The following is a 20113-nucleotide window of genomic DNA, read 5'->3' on the forward strand; positions in this document are numbered from 1 at the left end:
GTTGTGTTCTCAGTCAACTGCAGTTTCTGAGGAGTCTGCAAAGAAAAGCCCCCATGTACAGCGCTTCCCTTTTTTTTAATGCCTTCAGGTCAGCCTTGGCTCCTGGCAACTGCTTGGATAAATCCCTGCAGTTTTCTTGGCAAGGCTTTTCAGAAGTGGTTTGCCATTGCTTCCTTCCTAGGGCTGAGATTGGCCCAATGTCACCCAGCTGGCTTCATGTCTAAGGCAGAACTAGAACTCATGGGCTCCCAGTTTTGTAATGAGGGTGTCAAGCAATATGAATTACAGTACGTAGAAACATAAATAATCTAATGCTTCCCATGATCACTTATACAATGCAATACTCTTTTGAGGGCTATGCAAAAATAAATAATAAAGTGTGTATGTTGAATTCTTCAGCACAGAACTCAAAATTCAGCACTCAAAGTGATGCTTGCATGTCACAATTCAATTCTGTAACCAATCTGAAAGAAGAAATAAAGAACAGGGCAGAGTCTGGTATCAGTGTAATAAAGTAGAACACAATATCTGATAGATGCCACTGTGCCGAAATTAAGCTTTCTCAATGTAAAGCCTTTCAAATACTGCATGCTGAATTCCCATTACTCTCCCATCAGCGGTGGTTGCTCTAATCCAAAGCCATCTGAAAGGCTCCAGGTCGGAGAAACCTGATCTAAACCCTCGCTGTCGAAAAATATTGTCCCATTTCGACCAAAAACATGGGTATAGATTTAAGTCATCACCAGGAGTTGCTTCAGCACCCACGCCAAACTCACGAGCACCCGCGCTTCAACCAGCGAGCGCAGCCAAGCCGAAACGCCGCTCGCCTGTACCCGCAGCTCAGGGTACCCAAAATGCAACGCGTTATCGTAGAGCGTTGCATTTCGGACAATCAAAGATGGCGGGCGGCACGGGCTGAATAGAGCCGGGCGGCGGCTCGGCTTGAATTTGGAAGCGCCGCAGCCTTTTCTCTCTCCCCGGAAAGTTTTCGGTGAGGAAGCCGGCGGAGAGGGATAAGAGGACAGGCGGTCAGGTCCCACCGGCACTGGGGTTCCCTTGGTTCCACCCTGCCCGCTCCTCTCCCCGTCCACTGTACTCGAGGGGTAGCTTTAAAAAGCCGATCTTTTAAAAGGAAGGGGAAAAGGCGTTATACCGGGTGCTGCTTTAGCTGTGTTGGTAGACAGGCAAAGATCCAGGGGCGCGGCAGACTTAGGCCGGCCGTAATTAGAACCTGCGCTACGTTCATATTCCATTAATAAAAGGTGGGCGAGGTCCTCAAGGGGAGCTGGCGCCCTGGTTTTCTTCTAGGCAGCGATGGCTGTGGAGATCTGGGGGCAGTGTTGGATTTTGACAAGTAAAGCCTTGCTCACAAATGGACTTGACGCTTGGATCCTAGTGGTATATGTTTCTTACCATCGCTGTGAGATGTTTTAAGCTCATTGGAGAAAGAACTAAATAGAATTTTAGCAGTCCGAAGAAGAGGATCTAGTCTTAGTTGCAATAACAGACTAACATGGCATTTTCTCTGACTATTGCAAAGCATCGTATGCTTAAAACACTTTCCAAATTCCTACTAATGTGGGTTGCTTTGCTGAATGTGTACCGCTATAAAATCAGACAGATGCAAAACAACTTAGGTGCTTAATCTTTTGCATGAACACTTGTGTCCTCTGGGTCCATTTTTTTTTTTTTTGAAGTCCTAAAATAGCTGCAGCCAATTGAAAGCTTAGTGTGCTGACTCTCAAGGCTCTCTGGGAGAAGAGCTGCTGAAATGAAACCCTTAAAGGAGCCCACAGCTTTCTGTCAGCTGAGAGCTGCACGTGGGCTTTGAGACCTTACTTCGCAGAGTAGAAGCCAGGACAAAAATGAAATTTTCCTTATGAAATCATTTGCACAGATAAATAACTACAGTATTATTTTCCTGTAAACTATTAGATTCTTGTTTTTAATGGATTGGCTATTTTAGATACTTTTGGATGTTGCTTTTCTGTGGATGACTTTTGGATATTTTTCTGTGGATGTACCCAGCTTATTTGTATCATTATACATTTTCAGGTCTATTTTAAAATCATACTGAGTTGAAAGGAAATGTTACTAACGGGTGTAGTTAGCAAAAAGAAACTTTCTGCTTAAAGTTTATTTTAAAGAGATTGTTGCATTAGTTTTGGCTGTTACTGATTTTTTAAAACTTAAGCCAGAATTTTCAGTGTTCATATTCACTTGGAATTTTGAAAGTTTGACTACATCTTGAGAGCATCAGTTGGGGAAGTCTGGATTAATTTTATCCCACCTCCTTTTTTTTTTTTTTAATTTGTGCTGGGGCCTGGAAGCAACCTCCTTCAGGTGTAGTCTTGCACTGCTGGAGCAATTATGTAAATACTGTACATGACTCTCACCAATAAGGTGTTGATTAGATGCAAGAAAAATTTCACAAGCTGTCTTTCTCTCTTTCTCCTTGAAGAGCAGGTGGTAGCTGTGGCCAAGAGGGTCTTTACTCTTTGGCTTCATCTGGTGTGCCAGTTGTGCTCCATCCTAGATCAAGTGGCTCTCCAGATAGTCACTCATGCCCCTGTTACCTCCTAGCTTGACTATTGTAATGTGGTCTACATGGGCCTTGTCACCTCATGGCCCGACTATTGCAATGTGCTCTACATGGAGCTATCTTTGAATATCACTCAGAAACTTCAGCTGGTCCAGAATGCAATGGTATCTAAGTGCCAAGGACCTTCCTTGGCATGACCCCGTGACACCCTGCTTTATGAGTTGTACTGGTAGGCAGTATGCTTCTGGGTGCAATTCATGGTACTGGTTTATCACCTATAAAGCACTACATGGCATAGAGCCTGGTAATTTGAAGAACTGCCTATCTTCTGCAGTTTCTGCCCAGACAGTAAGAACCAATAGAGTGGGTGTGCTCCAGGTCCTCTCATTCTCTGTCACTGTACCTTCTCTCTGGAATAAGGTTACTCGTGAGATCTGGAAAACTCCCACCCTGATGGCATTCAGGGAGGCCTCAAAGACCTGGTGGGCCTTGGGGTATGGTAGATGGAACCCCTTTTGTTAGAGATGATTGATATTTTTGTTTTTGTGTTGATGTGGTATTATTTCTCTTATTGTAAGTTTTATTTATGCTATTGTATTTGTATTCTGTTTTATATTATGAAAGTCGCTCAGAGTCACTCTGGAGTCAAGCTGTGCCAAAATCAGATCAATAAATAATCCTCAGTTTTGGCTAGTTATCCTTATGGGAAGGAACTATAGTACAGGTTTAGGGTTGTAGACCAGTATTTTTCATACAGAAGATCCCAGACTTAATTCCTGGGTGATGGTTGTACCCATTGGGAATTTACATAAACAGATTAGGTAAAACTGTTTGAGATGTTTTGAAATCGTAAATTTTCTGTTGCATTTATCCCAGCTTTCTTGCCTTGTATGTATATTGTTTCTGCATTAGACTTAAATGCACTGAAGCAGAAGCATGCCTTCACTTTTAAATATGTACTTTCAGTGTCAGATGACTATGTTTCAAGTGTATGAAGCCCTTATATATGAGGAACTGTTCACTTATTAGGATTCTTTTGTGGACAAACACTCTCAGTTTGGAAACAATGAACATCAGACAGGCAGCACTATAATAGAGATAAAAACATGAACCTATTGTGAACGGCTTTTCTTATCATTATTCAATAAATTACTTTAGTAATGTCCAGTCCAGCAGAACAAGCACTACTTGTGGAGTGGGTTTCCTAATGCGTTGTTGTGTGCTCTTTGTATTTGTTCCAGTGGGTTGGAGAATCTTCTAGAGCAGATTTTGGGAAGTGGGGGTGGAACAGAAGGAATTTGAGAATGCCCACTGCACGAGCACAAATCCACTTGCACAATATTTGATATAACCCTTAGCTTCCTGTAAATATCTTAAAAGAAATGAGAAATATGTTGAAATAGAGGCAATAGTTCTCATCTATGAAGAAATCTGGCTACTTTGTTTTTCTTTTTTAATACTACTATTATTTGAAGGGTCTTTATTTTTCTTCAGAAGTGTATCTTTCTTGCAGTCAGAATCACTCAGAGGGAGAATGGAGATGAATCTTTTATTTATTTATTTATTTAATTTATTTATTAAATTTGTTCCCGCCCATCTCCCCCCAATGGGGAACTCTGGGTGGCTCACAACATGTTAAAACAATAAATAAATATACAGTTAAAACCTATAACAATACACATTCACAAAAATAAAAGGGAAAAAAATCCAGGAGGCCAGTGGTTCAAGGCAGCAACGCCAGGCCACTAAGGGACTAGCCAACCCCACGGTTGATGATCCCCCTTCTTGCCCCAGGCCAGATGGCAGAGCCAGGTCTTCAGATCCCTCCAAAAGGCCAGGAGTGAAGGGGCCAATCTCACCTCCAGGGGCAAGATATTTCAAAGTGTGGGGGCTACCGCAGAGAAGACCCATCTTCTAGACCCCACTAGTCGGAGTTCTTTTGCTGAAGGGGTCTGGAGTATGCCCTCTCTGTGTGATTGGGTGGGACAGGATGAACTCGTGGGGGAGAGGCAGTCCCTCAGATAACCTGGTCCCATGCCATGTAGGGCTTTAAAGGTGATAACCAACACCTTGAATTGGACCTGGAAGCAAACTGGTACCCAATGCAGCTCATGAAGCAGTGGTGTTATATGAGTCCTTCTTTAGGGCCCAAAAATAGCTCACGCGGCTCCATTCTGGACCAGCTGAAGCTTTCGTATACTCTTCAAGGGTAGCCCCATGTAGAGCGCATTGCAGAAGTTGATCTGGGAGATAACAAGGGCATGAGTGAACGTTTGAAGGGCATCCCGATCTAGGAAAGGGCATAACTGGTGCACAACCCGAAGTTGTGCAAAGGCCCTCCTGGCCATGGCTGCCACCTGCTCCTCGAGCAGGATCCGTGAGTCCAGGAGGACCCCCAGATTACACACTGGGTCTATCTGGGGCAGTGCTACCCCATTCAGCACCAACGATGACAAAGTCCCGGATACAGAGGAGCCATTAACCCACAGCCATTCCGCCTTACCAGGGTTCAGCTGAAACCTGTTGTTCCCCATCTAGACCCTTACAGCCTCCAGGCACCGCGAGAGGGTGGTCACGGCATCACTTATCTCACCTGGGATGGAGATGTATAATTGAGTATCATCCGTCATGATGATACTCAGTTATATTTTGGCCCTGTCCTCTATCAAATCCTCATTTAGTTGCCATGGCCCTTTACATCTGGGGCTGAATATCTGCAGTGAGGTAAAAGTAAAATCTCAAAAAAGTTGAATTCAACTTCTGGTGACTGAATGGACACATCCATGTTGTTTTCCTGGTAATAATAGCCCACTTTATTGCTCTTTCTGTGCAGAAACTGCAGGAGATATTCTTTGAGTCTAATAACTCCTTGGAAGATATTTATTATTTATATAGAATGTTTTTTGTAAGGTAATTTAATTCATATTTATTCTATTTTAATTAATACTTCTTTTTACTGTAAACCACTCTGAGTCACTCTGCAGTGAGATGGGTGGTGACAAATTTGAAATAAATAAATAAATAAACAAGGCAGTGATTTGCTGTTGTGTTTTTCTCATGCACTTTCTTTTATTTTTTCAGTCTAGACTCTGACCCTGGGACTTCCTTGTCTCAGCTACTTATTCAAATACTAATTGGGTTTGACCCTGTTTAGCTTTTTTAAGGTTGAACAGGGTTGTCTAGCTATTGTCACTTACAATGGTGGCCTGGCTCTAATTGTTCAATATCTTTGTGCTATTTAGAATAATAAAGTTGGGTTTCTAAATTGTGTAGAGCATTTAAATAAGTAAGGACATCTCCCTGTTAGAGTAGTGAATTTTTGAGTGTGGAAGCAGTGGGAATTTTAGCACATAATGAAGCCAGTAGGTTAATCTGTATTCTCTCTAGTGCATGTGTTTTGAGAGAACAACAGAAGCTTCTCCCACCCTCCAGTTATTTCTTGCTTTAACAGCACAGTTGAAGGTTTGTTAGCTTTCTTAATAGAAGGTGTTTTCAGTATTGGTTTAAGCAATATAAAAGTACTTGTCTTTACAACATTCAAAACCAAAACAATTATTATATTCAATCCTATAATTGCATCTTCTTAAGTGTCTGAACCTTTTCTTATCTAAATAAATCCATCCAAATAAATTTGTTTGACTAATACGTAGCTTGTTGGAGGATCCTGTTTTGCACAACAATTATTTCTTATATTGATTAGATCTGTGGGATTCTGAAACAATCCATAGATTGTTCTTACATAAATTTCTGTAGTATCAATTGCATTCTGGTTCTAGCATATAAAATAATAATCAGATATTTAAATAAATTGATTTTTTTTATGAAGTTGAAGTGGGAGTTGAAAACAGGTGTCTGCTTCCATGTGTAAAAACAACTTGCTTCTACTGTGGCCTGATTATACATTTAAAAGCAAATGTGGTTTTGTTCCTGTTCCCTGTTTGTTTATATACCACCGGATTCAACAAAAGTGATTCCTGGAGTTTTACAACATAAAAACAGAGTAAAAACGTAAAAGCTGATATTAAACATTCGTCTGAATTTTTTATATAAATATGACTAGACTGAAGTTTTGTCATTTATTCAGTTGCTTTTAAACCAGTACAATAATCTTTAGCAAACAATTGTACTAGTGGAATTTTTGTTGTTGTTATTAACTTGGTGTATGTGATGTCTTCCAGTTGTAAGCAATTTGGGTGACCTACCAAGTCAAGTAGGGCTCATTATTTCTGTATATTGTCCAATTCTTGAGATACTGGTTTAGAATTATCCTAGGGGAAGGAAGTCAGATTAATCAGGATATATATACAAGCATGAGGCTTCCTAGTATAAAGGTGTGGGATACCTCTTTTGCCTTTTTTCTTAGCAGGTGTGTCTAGTGAGTTTGTTTTCAGTGTAGGCAGTGGTTTGCATCTCTTTAAGCTGTGCATTTTGCCTGTATTTATGTTTCTCTAAACATTAATTTGTTTCAGTAAATGATTACAAAAGAATAAACATGGATTCAGAAGAGTGATTATTGTGTTTTGAAGTTTGCCTTCCTTTTCTGTCTTGTATTTAGATTTTCTGGCAAGTTAATTTTCTATTAGTCTTATCAAGTTGCATCAGAGAAATTGATATTTTATGATGGTCATCTACCAAGGCAGTCATTTTGCAAAAACAGCCATGACAATACAGTGACCCTGATAGCTGTTGTAGAGTTATAAATTTGTTGCTAAAATAAATGACTCATCCAAGCTTTGTTGTTAAAAAGTAAACTTAAAAATGTCAAGTTTGTTGAACAGTAAGTTATGTCATTATTACAGAAATAAAGCAGATTCTTAAAACATCTTTCCTTATACAGATTTATTTCCTTAAAACCTATGTCCATAAGACAAAGAGTAATTTGAACATTGTGGAGTGTATTTTATCCAGAAATGTTTTGAGAATCTCTTTCCTTAGATGCTTATTTTGAGATAACTTCCCAAGAATTATTTATACCAGTCAAGAATTGCAAATAATTCATGGAAAGGATCAGTGTTAAAATCACTATATAGGCAGTATAGAGCAGGAAAAGATAATTGCTTATCAGTGACAGTTTCATCTTGAAGTGTTTAGAAAACAGTTTAGTTTCTTATAATCACAATGTTTTGAATTAAGCATCTATAGGTAGGGCAAGTTTTTAGAAGAAGTAGACAGATTCTGTGATGACATTTTTCCATTCATTTTATAAATAAATGTTGATCATTATATAAATTTTTTTTAGAGAAATGTTTGTTTCAAAAAAGACCTTTGGCAATTGAAACTTATGAATAGTAATAGTAAAGATAACCAAGTGGCAAGCTAATATAGTTAATGACACAACTGAAAATACAATTAATAACAAAAATTTTACAATATGATTTTGTTAACACAAAATATTATTTTCTTCCTGGAAAACAGTAAAGTCTGTGTTTCAATAATTTGAAGTTAAGAATTTGGAAAAGAAGTTTGAAGAAATGAATGAACACTGTGGCTAGGTTTCAGAGGTCTGTGGAAGTAATTTTGACACCCCACAGGAGGTTTTCAAATACCGCATGTTGAACTGCTCTGGGAGCTGAAAAGAGAATTCTGAAACAGTTTATGCTATGTTGTGGAGAATCAGAAATCAAATTCACAAGAGTTAATGCAAGCCCTTTCCATGATCTAAAACACCTATTGAGTTTGTACCAAAGGTGTGTATCTGTATCTAGTATGTGCATTTATACAGAAAAATCCAGTGTAGTACAAAGTGGGAAGTTTGCTGACATGGTAGGACTTTTTTCCTCAACCCAACATTTTGAGGACATATACAGGACTGAAGAGAGAAAAAGCATCTCTCCATTCGTCACTCTGCTGATAGAAACCTTCAATTCAGTTCTATTGTCATGTTGAAAAATGTAGGTTGCTAGCAATAGGACACAAATCACGGATGTAAATAAAACAGTTGAAATCACAATAGAATGTACTGTAGAATAATAAATAGCGGTGAGGACATTCTTGGGCCTAAAGGCTAGTTTTATGAATATGGAATCATAATTGTTCACTATTAGCCTTTTTATGTTTATGTACCATTTTACATGTCTGGAAGTTCTTACTGTATATATTGACATGTTTGATTTATCTTCACTGAGTTCTTTGGGCAATTTTCAATGGGGAAAAATTAAATGCCTTCTGTTAAGATGCAACATCATCATCATCATCATTTTTTTTAATCCTGCCTTTATTGTTTTTATACATAACTCAAAAACTTTGATAGTTACAGATAATTAATAGTTACAAATAGTTAATAGTTATCCTTTGGGCCTATTTGCTAAACTCTTTTTTTTTTTTTCTGGAAATCACGCTAAACATTTAACTTATCTGTTTACATTTTAAACATTTCCAATGTATGATCTACTCTTGGTTTTGTAACTGCATACCGTAGTGAAATTGTTAAAAGACAGAACATCTCTGTGAGGTCAATACATCCAGACAGAACCTGTGGCAAACTTATGTTTAAATCTTGAGGTATACATTTTACCTTTCCAGACTTACACAAATACATTTATGCTCCTCAGTTATATCTGTTCTATATGGTCAAACCATTTGTACAACTTTAGGAGGAAAGCAAGTCAGATGTCTTCCCTTTTTACCTAGACATCTCCAGAGCTAAAGACAAGTGTTGGCTTTCTTTTCTGGTCCTTGGGTATCATTATGCTATGTTTGCGGTGCCAAATTTATTTTTGCTTAAATCTTGTCACTTTTTTGTTTGGGACAAGAGTAGCTTTGGGGCACCTGGCTGGAGCCACACAGCTGACTCCTCACTTAGGAAGTGATGGCTCCTCTGCTATCAGTTCTCTCTCATAGGATTGTTTTACCCAGGTATCATTGACAGCTTTATTTTTTACAGTCAGTTTTGTAAAAGATTAAAAATTGATAATAACTTGGATTTTGCATTTTCTCATATAAAATTTCAAATACAGAAAGAAAAAAAAAAAGGAGTATGAGCCTGTAATTCCTGGCAGGTAAATCTTTGGTCCAAAATGTATTTATTATTTTTCTTGTAAAATCATTGTTCCAGTGGTCCTGAAAAAAACAACTGTTTATGTCTGGCAAGAAGACAGAAGTCCACTTCGCCAGATGTAGTATTGCAAACGAGATCATATTAACTTTCCAACTGGCAAGAAAAGAGGAAGAGATTAAATTTATGTAGACTTGTTGAGCATTTGCTTTATCTTTTCTCCATCTGCTCCCCCCCCCATCTATTTTTGTGGCTTAAATATCTTGTTCATATTTACTTTAAATTGCAGTTCACTGAAATTATTCAGTAACTCAGTTAGAATTGCTTTGTTGGTAGCTGTTGTAGGGACACTGGAGGAGTGAGGGCTGAATGAATGTAGTGTGAGGTATATGAAGGGGAATGGTGTGTGAGAAAACTAGAAAGATGAACATCAGTTGATGTTTTGGGGTCACTTTAAAAAGATGTGATAGTTCATTAATGTGGTTTTCATTTGATATACACACAAACTGCTCTTGGGTAATGTAGCATATCCTACTGTTCTTTCCTTGCTTCCCCCAAATCCTTATCTATTCCCCTGACAAGCACCCTCCATGCTGTTTTCCTTTGAAAAGACTGTGTTGCTTCTCAGAGCAGCAGCCACACCTCTCCTCTTAAAAGCTTCAGTGCATTTCATTTCCTATCTTGGAGAAAGAGTGCCTTTCCTACAGTCTGCCTACTTCCTCTGTCACCTGCCTGAGAGGGCATTTTATTTCTTTTTAAGTATTTCTTCTCCATTTGCTAATTTAAATTCTCAAAGCCACTTTCACTACAGTTAAATTGTAACTCATAGGTTATTAGGGAGAGGCAAATGTGTATGCTAGTCACTTTCAGGTGTTAGGTATCTTCTTACTATTCTGCTTCATCTTTTTACCAGACTAATCTTGAAGGAAATGGCAGGGGAAGCAGTTAATTCCGAGTCCCTCATAGAACAAGTCTTTGCTGATGTAACAAGCATGGAGGAGAAAATCGAGCGGTTGACAAACACTCCCCTTTATAGGCTTCCAACTGTTAACTGTGTTTCTCAATTACTGTTTTAGGAAGTCTTTGCTGTTTTCATGAAAGGGTTGTTCTCTTCTATCAGAGCAGCAGATAAATATAAGCTTATAATCTATAGTGACTCACCAATTTGTTGCAGCAAAGTAGAGTGCATAGTGGTGTGTTTGCTGCATCAGTAGTTCTTGAAGTTGAATAATAAGTCTGGGTTCTGGATCGTGAACATGCATTTTTGCTGGACCCTTGTAGTAAGTCCTGTTTTGATCCAATTACTGCAAGTAAGGTAGACATCTATTAGCATTTAGCAATCAGTATTGCACACTATGTTAGTTACTGTAGAGAGCCAGTTTGGTGTAGTGGTTAAGGTGCCAGCTGAGAAACCAGGAGACTGTGAGTTCTAGGCTTCCCTTAGGCATGAAAGCTGGCTGGGTGACTTTGGGCCCATCACATTATCTCAGCCCAGTCCACCTCACAGAGTGGTTCTTGTGGGGAAAATAGAAGGCAGGAGTATTAGGTAATTTCACCACTTTGAGATATAGATATGATATATTGATGTAGAAATAATAATAATAATAATAATAATAATAATAATAATAATAATAATACCAAACATCAAAAGCATCTAACAGGCTAGCCTAACTCCTTTGCATGGATGATCTGAAGCTGTATGGAAAAACACTATCTGCAATAGAATCGCTGCTCAACCTTGTCTGAATATACAGCCAAGATATTGCAATGGAGTTTGGACAGGACAAATATGCCACCCTTACCATCAACAGGCGAAAAATAGTGAAAATTGAAGGAATCAAGATGCCCTATGGAAATAACTTCAAGAGTCTGGATAAAGAAGATTATTATGGACACCTGGGCATCCTTCAAGCTGACAACGTCAAGCACGCTGAAGTCAAGAAGAAGGTTAGTAGTGAATACATCATAAGAGTGAAGAAGATTATTAGTACCCAATAATATGCGTTAATGTTAATTTTGATTACATTTAATAAAAGCCAAGCTAGCTTTGATATGGCCTTTAGGGCAATAACAGGAAATAAGTAAATTTGCAAGACTAAGCAAACTGCTGATGGGTTTTTCCCCTGACAATCTTAAAGTCCAAAGTCAGTGGAGGAAATACCATCAAGGCAATTAACATCTGGGCAATTCCAGTCCTAAGATACATAGCTGAAATAGTGAACTGGACTCAAGCAGATTTTGAAGCCCTAGTTAGGAAGCCAGAAAAATAATGACAATGAATTATGCCTTTCATCCATGCAGTGATATTGACAGACTCTACTTCCCAAGGAGCATTGGTGGGCATGGAATGTTGCAAGTATACCAGACAGTTGAATAAGAAAAAAGGTCATTAGAAGAATATCTGAAGGACAGTGAAGAAGATGCACTGAAGTTAGCATACCATGAAGGCTTACTGAAAACTGAAGAGACCAAACTGGCTTATAAGAAAGACCAAGTGAAGAATACAAAAGAGACATGGCAAGGCAAAGTATTACATGGCCAGTATACACACAAAAAAAAAAAAAACTAGCAGGCAAAGCAGATAGCAACAGGACCTGGTAATGGCTAAGAGCAGGAAAGTTGAAGAAAGAGACAGAGGGGCTAATTCTGGCTGCACAAGACCAAGCCTTAAGAATAAATGCCTACAAAGGCAGAATTGAGAAGATAGCAACAGACAGCAAATGCCACTTCTGCAAAGAAGCTGAAAAAACAGTGAACCACCTAGTTAGCTGCTGCAAGATCGCACAGACTGAGTACAAACAATGGCATGACAAAATAACAACAATGATGGATTGGGATAGCTGCAAGAAATACCATTTGCCTGCAAGCAAGAACTGGTGGGGACCACAAAACAGACAAGCTAATAGAAAACGAAGAAGCTAACGTGGTCTGGGGCTTTAGAATTCAAACAGACAAGCACCTGCCACACAACACCCCAGAATTAACAATTGTTGATAAGAAAGACAAAAAAGTCTGGATTGTGGACATTGCAATACCTGGAGACAGCAGAATAGAAGAGAAAGAACTGGAGAAAATCACAAATTACAAAGACCTGGCAATAAAAATAGAATGACTGTGGCAAAAGAAAGCAGAGATACTACTAATAATAATAGATGCCTTGGGTACAATCCCAAAACATTACCACTTTGAGACTATTGGCACTGACAAAATCACCATCAGTCAATTGGAAAAGGCAACTTTACTTGGAACAGCTTACATCCTGTGACAATACCTTTAACACTATCAAAAAGCAACATCTGCCTATCCCAGGTCCTTGGGAAGGACTCGATAGGTGGATAAAAATGCCAAAACCAGTCTAAACACCTGGCTGACTGTGTGACCAACAATAATATCTTAAATGTTTTATATACTGAAAAATTTGCAGCAGTGGTCCTGATACTTTATCTTGCCGTCTCAAGGAAATACATCAGCTTACATTGTATAATCTTTGGAAAAAATCTCCATTTGTGTATTATTATTATTATTATTATTATTATTATTATTATTATTATTATTATTATTATTATTATTTCTGAAACCTTGACTGCAAGTCACAGATACTTTTCTCAGAGAAACTGTTTCCATAAAATAGAATACAGAGTTGTTCTGAACATGAGGTTTAAATTTATTTCCCTTCAAATCAAGTCTTAAATAAAACTTGACAAGCATCCACTGTTTCCAGTGTTTATATCTGGCAAGATTCTCATTCCAGAATGAACATTTCAATTTATAACTTTGTTATCCCACATATCTTGAATTTCAGTTCCCAAAACATAACTTAAATACTTTTTAAATTCAAGTAAAAATTCACTCTACTAGAAGCGATTCCTCCTTCTTTTTCTGCAATTACATTAATCCATGTAATTTGTTTCTGTTTTCTCTTTTCCATATGAAAATAGCATTATATTCTTTCATTTAATATTGAAATATGGTTTAGCTTGGAACATTGCAATGTACACATTTTTGTTTTATTCCAAATGTTGAATGACATTAAATAATGTATATCAACTCTAGCCAAAACAGAAATGAAACAGAGCATCACCATCAAAATGTTAGGGTACTGGCCATGTTTTTATTTAAACTTAAATAGGAAAAAAATATCTTGGAAGTTTGGTGCACTTGTTCATAAAATGTCAAGTTTATCCTAATAGTGATTATGTTTCATCAAATTTTGTTGACTTAGTGGCTACATAGATTGATCTTCCTAATACCATTTGATGATAATACTTATCCTCAAATAGCTATCATATATGTTAAAGGTGAATGTTGTTGCCCGAGTATCCTTATATAGCCAGAACAACAACACCCACAAAAAGAAAGAGGCATGCTCTGGAGAACTTGAGGTTTACAGAAATACAGTCTTAAGAAAAAAAGAATGCTAAAATCTCTTCCTCCTTGAGAATAGTCTAAAGATAGTCAAGCCAGAGAATATTTATTTATTTGCTTACTTACTGTGGCTTATATGCTGTTCAGTTCCAAATGGCTCTGCAGCTTACATCCAGCAACAAAAAACATTAAAATAGAATCAGTAATTAAAACAACACCGTTTAATGATACCACCTAATGAAAGTAGATCAGTCCTCATTCTCCCCAAATGCTTTCCTGAAGATCCCTGTTTTCATGGCTCTTTAGAAGCCCATCAAGGAAGGTCAGTCTGGGTATCGAAATACTCATGAGCGAGAGAAAGAAAGAGAGAGAGGGAAGTTTTATATTATATGTAGGTGTTTTACAGTATCGCTGAGAGTTCCTACTCTAGGTGGAATGTACTTGTCCAGCAAGATCCAGGAAAAAAATGGCTTGCTGAGAGAATGCTAACTTCAGGGCCCTGAGGCAGAGCCTTCTCAGTGATCGTTCCCTTTCTTTGGAACAGTCCCATCTTGCTGGTGTTTTTGATGCAGTAAAGAGCTGGCTCTTCTGGACATGGAACAGAATGTTGAATGTTGTTCCAAGGGATAGGATCTGGATGAGTGGCTTAGGCTGATTTGGTTCATGTTTCTGGTTTTTATTTTTTGTAAATTCTTAACTCTACTACTGTAGAGAGGAATGTAGACCACTGAAGAGCGCTTTTTGATTAGAGCAACATAGAAACCTTATCAAGCAATAAGTAACAGTTATCTGTACAGAAATGGGAACCACGACATGGAAAAACAAGTTTTGTAGTTTAGATGCACTGTGCCACTTCTGCGTAATTCTTCAGAATAGTGACCAGGATATATTTTTTTTCATCCTAGTGTTTTTCCCAGATGTGCAGGGTCTGCTCCCCCCCCCCCCCCGATCAACCAAATGTTGATCCGTTGGTTGCAACAGGAATTGACCAACTGTCTTGTCACCGGGCTGAGAGAGAGTAACTGACCCAAAGTCACCCATCCAGCTTTCATGCCTAAGGCAGGACTAGAATTCACAGTCTTCTGGTTTCCAGCCTGATTTCTTAACCACTAGACCAAACTGGCTCTCAGTTCATCTATTATTTTTTATCTAGCTGTTATTTTTCCCCCAGTAGGTTAAGTAATATACAGTGCATTCGGAAAGTATTCAGACCCCCTTCACTTTTTTCGATTTTGTTTTGTTGCAGCCTGATAGTACAATCGTTCAAATTCATTTTTTTCCTCATTAATCTACACTCAGTATCCCATAATGACAAAATGAAAATAGAATTTTAGAAATGTCTATAAATGTATTAAAAAGGAAAAACTGAAATATCACATGTACTTAAGTATTCAGACACTTTACTCAGTACTTTGTTGAAGCACCTTTGGCAGCAATTACAGCATCGAGTCTTTTTTGGTATGACGCGACAAGCTTTGCACACCTGGATTTGGGGATTTTCTGCCATTCTTCTTTGCAAATCCCCTCAAGCTCAATCAGGTTGGATGGGGACCATCAGTGGACAGCCATTTCCAGGTCTCTCTAGAGATGTTCAATAGGGTTCAAGTCAGGGCTCTGGCTGGGCCACTCTAGGACATTCACAGAGTTGTCCCTAAGCCACTCCTGTGTTGTCTTGGCTGTGTGCTTAGGATCGTTGTCATGTTGGAAGGTGAACCTTCGGCCCAGTCTGAGGTCCTGAGCACAGTGGAACAGGTTTTCATTGAGGATATCTCTGTACTTTGCTCCATTCAGCTTTCCCTCAACCCTGACCAGTCTCCCAGTCCCTGCTGCTGCTGAAAAACACCCCCACAGCATGATGCTGCCACCACCATGCTTCACTGTTGGGATGATATTGGGCAGGTGATGAGCGGTGCCTGGTTTCCTCCAGACATAACGTTTAGCATTGAGGCCAAACAGTTCAGTCTTGGCTTCATCAAACCAGAGAATCTTGTTCCTCACAGTCTGAGAGTCCTTCAGGTGCTTTTTTGCAAACTGCAAGTGGGCTTTCGTGTGTTTTATATTGAGGAGAGGCTTCCATCTAGCCACTCTGCCATAAAGCCCAGATCGGTGGAGGGCTGCAGTGATGGTTGTCCTTCTGGAACTTTGTCCCATCTCCACACAGGATCTCTGGAGCTCAGTCGGAATGACCATCGGGTTCTTGATCACCTCTCTTACTATGGCTCTTCTCCCCCGATTGCTCAGTTTGGCCGGGCAGCCAACTTTTGGAAGAGTCCTGGTTGTACCAAACTTCTTCCATTTGAGAATTATGGAAGCCACTGTGCTCTTGGGAACCGTCAGTGCAGCAGACATTTTTTTGTAGCCTTCCCCAGATCTGTGCCTTGCAATAATCTTGTCTCTGAGCTCTGCAGGCAGTTCCTTTGACCTCATGGCTTTTGCTCTGATACAGTATGCATTGTCAGCTGTGAGGCCTTCTATAGAGAGGTGTGTGCCTTTCCAAATCATCTCCAATCAATTTAATTTACCACAGGTGGACTCCAGTCAAAGTGTAGAAACAGCTCAGCAATGATCAAGAGAAATGGGAGGCACCTGAGCTAAATTTCAAGTGTTATTGCAAAGGGTCTGAATACTTATGCCAATGTAATATTTCAATTTTTCCTTTTTAATAAATTTACAGACATTTCTAAAATTCTGTTTTCACTTTGTCATTATGGGGTACTGAGTGTAGATTAATGAGAAAAAAAATGAATTTGAACGATTGTAGTATCAGGGTGCAACATAACAAAATTGAAAAAAGTGAAGGGGGTCTGAATACTTTCCAAATGCACTGTATATAAAATCCCATATTTATTTTAAAAGTTCAACATGCAGTATAAAATGTTCGTGCAATATATTTCTTTTCAAGGACTAACACATGCCTCTCCCTCCCTTCTTCCCAGGGTACTGCTACAGAATCTTCAGACTAATGGTAATGCCTTTAACAATTGGTTAGTGAAAGCCTCCAGGAAGGTGACAGGGGGCTATGCAGGTTAAGTCTAATAATGCACTTCTTTTCAGTCTCCACTTGCTGTCGCCCTCCTTTTCCTGGAAAGTTAGCATACAGGACTGGCTGATGCAACAAGAAAATGGCAGATGAGTTGTTTATTTGAATATGTTCTTTTGACAGCTGGACCCTGAATAATTAACGGAATCCTTTGTAGTCAGGTCTTACTAGGAAGTCAACTGTGGCCAGTGATATTTGGTTTTGGACAGGATTGTGCTTCCCCAGGCTGAACTAGTGCATAATCACCAGTTACAGCTCCTACTTGAGCAGATGGTAAATGTGGCCATGATGGTCATTGCATAGATCCATCTAGTGCAATAGTCACAGCTGCTCCTGGATCTGGGAGCTCTTCTCACAGTCATTCATGCTTTGCTTACCTCTGAGGTTTCCCTTGAAGACCATCCAGAAGCTACAGCTGGCCCAGAATGCAGGAGCTCACATAGTTATGGGTACATTTCATTAACCCTGAGTGGTACCATTATTGGGAAAGCTGTGCTGGTTTTTGGTTGGCTTCCAGGGGCAATTCAAGGTACTAGTTGGTTTAGGACTTGGGTATCTTTGGGGTTAGCTGCTTGTCTATCCAATAAGATCTGGAAGGAATGGCATCTTGTAGGTTCCTACACAGAAGGAGTATTGTCACCAGAAGTGATGGGGTAAACCCATGCAAATGCCTGCTGGCAGATTGAATGAAAGTAAGTCCAAAAAGATGTAGGTGTTCATTATGAGAGGTCACACTTCCAGTCAGGTGGTAGATCACCCTGTTCTAAACTGCATTGTGTTCTTCCAGGCAGAGAAGTTCTAGAATTTGCAGGGTACTTCTAGATCTGCATATCTTTAGTTTGAGGTAAGAGCCAGAAGGACCTTTTATCGGTTTTGGTTGATACAGAACTGTGTTCTATCCTGGGAAAAAAATTACCATAAAACTGTGGTGTGACATGTTGCTGTCTCCAGATTTAACCACTGTAACCACTCTGCATGCTTCTATCATTGTATCTAGTCTAGAAAGAGATCTGAAAAGCCAGGCTAATCTCTGAAGAACTCAAAAAGATCACACTATACCTGTGCTAAAAACATTTTTGTTGTTGTTGTTGTTTAGTTGTTAAGTCGTGTCATTTTAAGTCATTTTACTGGCTGCCAATTTGCTGGTTTTAAATATTTTAATTGTTTTGAAGTTAATGTATCTGGGTTTTTTTGTTTAGTGTAAACAGTTGAAAGCAATTAATAGTATTATAATAAATAAGATCAATAAATAGATATGTATGTATTCTCAACAAATATTTGGTAAAAATACTGTCTTTTTAAAACTATTGTACAGCATTCTATAATAATAATTTAGAACTACTGAATCCTTCAAGACTAAAAGTCCAGTACTTTTTAGTGCTTTAATATTTACCTTGAACAGGAATTCTTTAAAGAATGAAATGCTCAATCCATTTGAAACATTTGTTAAAGAAATGCCAGCTGTCAAGAATGTTGAAACCAGTGTTGAGTTATTACAATAACATTTTAAGGAAGTTTTTATTATAGGAGCACAGATTAAAATACTGTTTCCAAAAATGGGTTGCAAATCTGTTGGGATGCCCTATCAGTGAGTAGATTAAATGCCTTTAGCTAGACTAAAGGATTCTGGAATGTGAAATGCGAGGATTGCCATTTCTTTTTAAATTAAGGAACAAATCGTAAGAACAAATACTCAGAGCATTACAAAATTAACAAGGAAGTAAAGCAGGACAAAATCAAAAGGAAAAAATAGGAATATAAGTTCAAACGTATGCAACAATTCATATATATTTGAATACAGTCCCCAGTTTAAGAGTGAGTTCCGCTCCCAAGGTCTGTCCTTAAGTTGAATTTGTATGTAAGCCAGAACAGTATTATACTATATAAGTAGTATTGTATAATTAACTTAAACCATTGTGTATTTAACTTGAATAATTGTGTATTTAACTCGAATTTTGCTACAGTAGGCTCCTTTCTTAACTATGGGTCATCCATAACTGGGCGTCCTTAACCTGGGGACTATGTGTACATATTTGACCCAGGAAAGGAATCAGGCTGATGGGGGGAATGCAAATTGGCAACAAGAAATCACCTTCTCATATACGTCCCCTCTGTGAACTTGGTTTTTTTCTTGATTTATGATACTTTCACCTAGACTTCTATATGTTTAAGAAGAAATATAAACATTTTGGATTACTTGGATTACTGCAACACACTCTACATGGGGCTGCCCTTGAAGAGCATTCAGAAGCTTCAACTGGTGCAAAATGTGGTTGCATGGGTAGTAAATGGTGCTGGGTATACAGCACCTGTAACACCACTACTGTTGTAGCTGCATTGGTTACTGGTGTGTTTCCGGATGCAATTCAAGGTGCTGATTGTCACCTTTAAAGCCCTGCATGACTTGGGACCGGGATACCTAAGGGACCATTTTCTCCCAGTAGTTTCTACCCATCCAATACGGTCTAGTAGATTGGGGATGCTGCTGATCCCACCAGCCAAGCAATGTCGGCTGGTGGGGACCAGGAGGCGTGCCTTCTCAGCAGCAGCCCCTGCCTTTTGGAACATTATTTCTTTGGGACTCAGGATGGCCCTGACCCTGCTAGCTTTTTGTAAGGCTTTAAAAACCTGGCTGTGTGGCTAAGCCTGGGGTCCTGAAAGTGTTAAGGGCTCCATTACCTGGTTGCACTGTTGATTAGTATGTACTTTTTATGATAGTTCTCAGCTGCCTATATGTATAATTTGTAATTGTTTTAATGGTTTTAATTATTGAAATTGTTCACCACCTAGAGTCACTTGGATTGAGATGGGTGACTATAGAAATTGCGTAAATAATAATAATAATAATAATAATAAAAAAATTTAAACGTCCATGTACAGTATTTCTATGCAGAATGACATTTGTACAGATTAGAAAAAATGTGTTAGTATAGCTAATAAAAGATGCTTGGATCTACTTAATTTATCAGTCATTTGCTGTTCTTTTTCCAAAAAAAAAAAAGATTATTTAACAAACTAATAAAATTTGAGAATAAACGTGATAGTAGCCCTGCCCACTTCCAGGGTATTATCCTTGATATAATCCACAAAGCCCAAAGTTCCAAGCTTTAATTTTTTTAAAAATCTTTAACCTCAGATTCCTTGTTTTGAACACATTTCTTCCTGTGCTTAA

General features: G+C 38.6%; 1 protein-coding gene across 2 annotated transcripts in view; it reads left to right on the forward strand.

Moving 5' to 3' along the window:
• The first annotated feature begins 844 nt into the window (after window positions 1-844).
• Window positions 845-20113, forward strand: part of LCLAT1 (lysocardiolipin acyltransferase 1) — a 115543-nt gene continuing 96274 nt past the window's right edge. The window contains exon 1 of one of the 2 annotated variants that reach the window (XR_015797050.1): window positions 845-991. The gene's annotated coding sequence lies outside the window, so the exon portion shown is untranslated. The remainder of the gene's footprint in view (window positions 992-20113) is intronic. The other variant, XM_007430891.3, reaches the window with a different exon arrangement.

The sequence above is a fragment of the Python bivittatus genome, unplaced genomic scaffold (genome assembly GCF_059951505.1).
Source record: "Python bivittatus isolate LINGU-HERP-01145 unplaced genomic scaffold, Pbiv_v1 ctg000020_np1212, whole genome shotgun sequence".
Lineage (NCBI taxonomy): Eukaryota > Metazoa > Chordata > Lepidosauria > Squamata > Pythonidae > Python > Python bivittatus.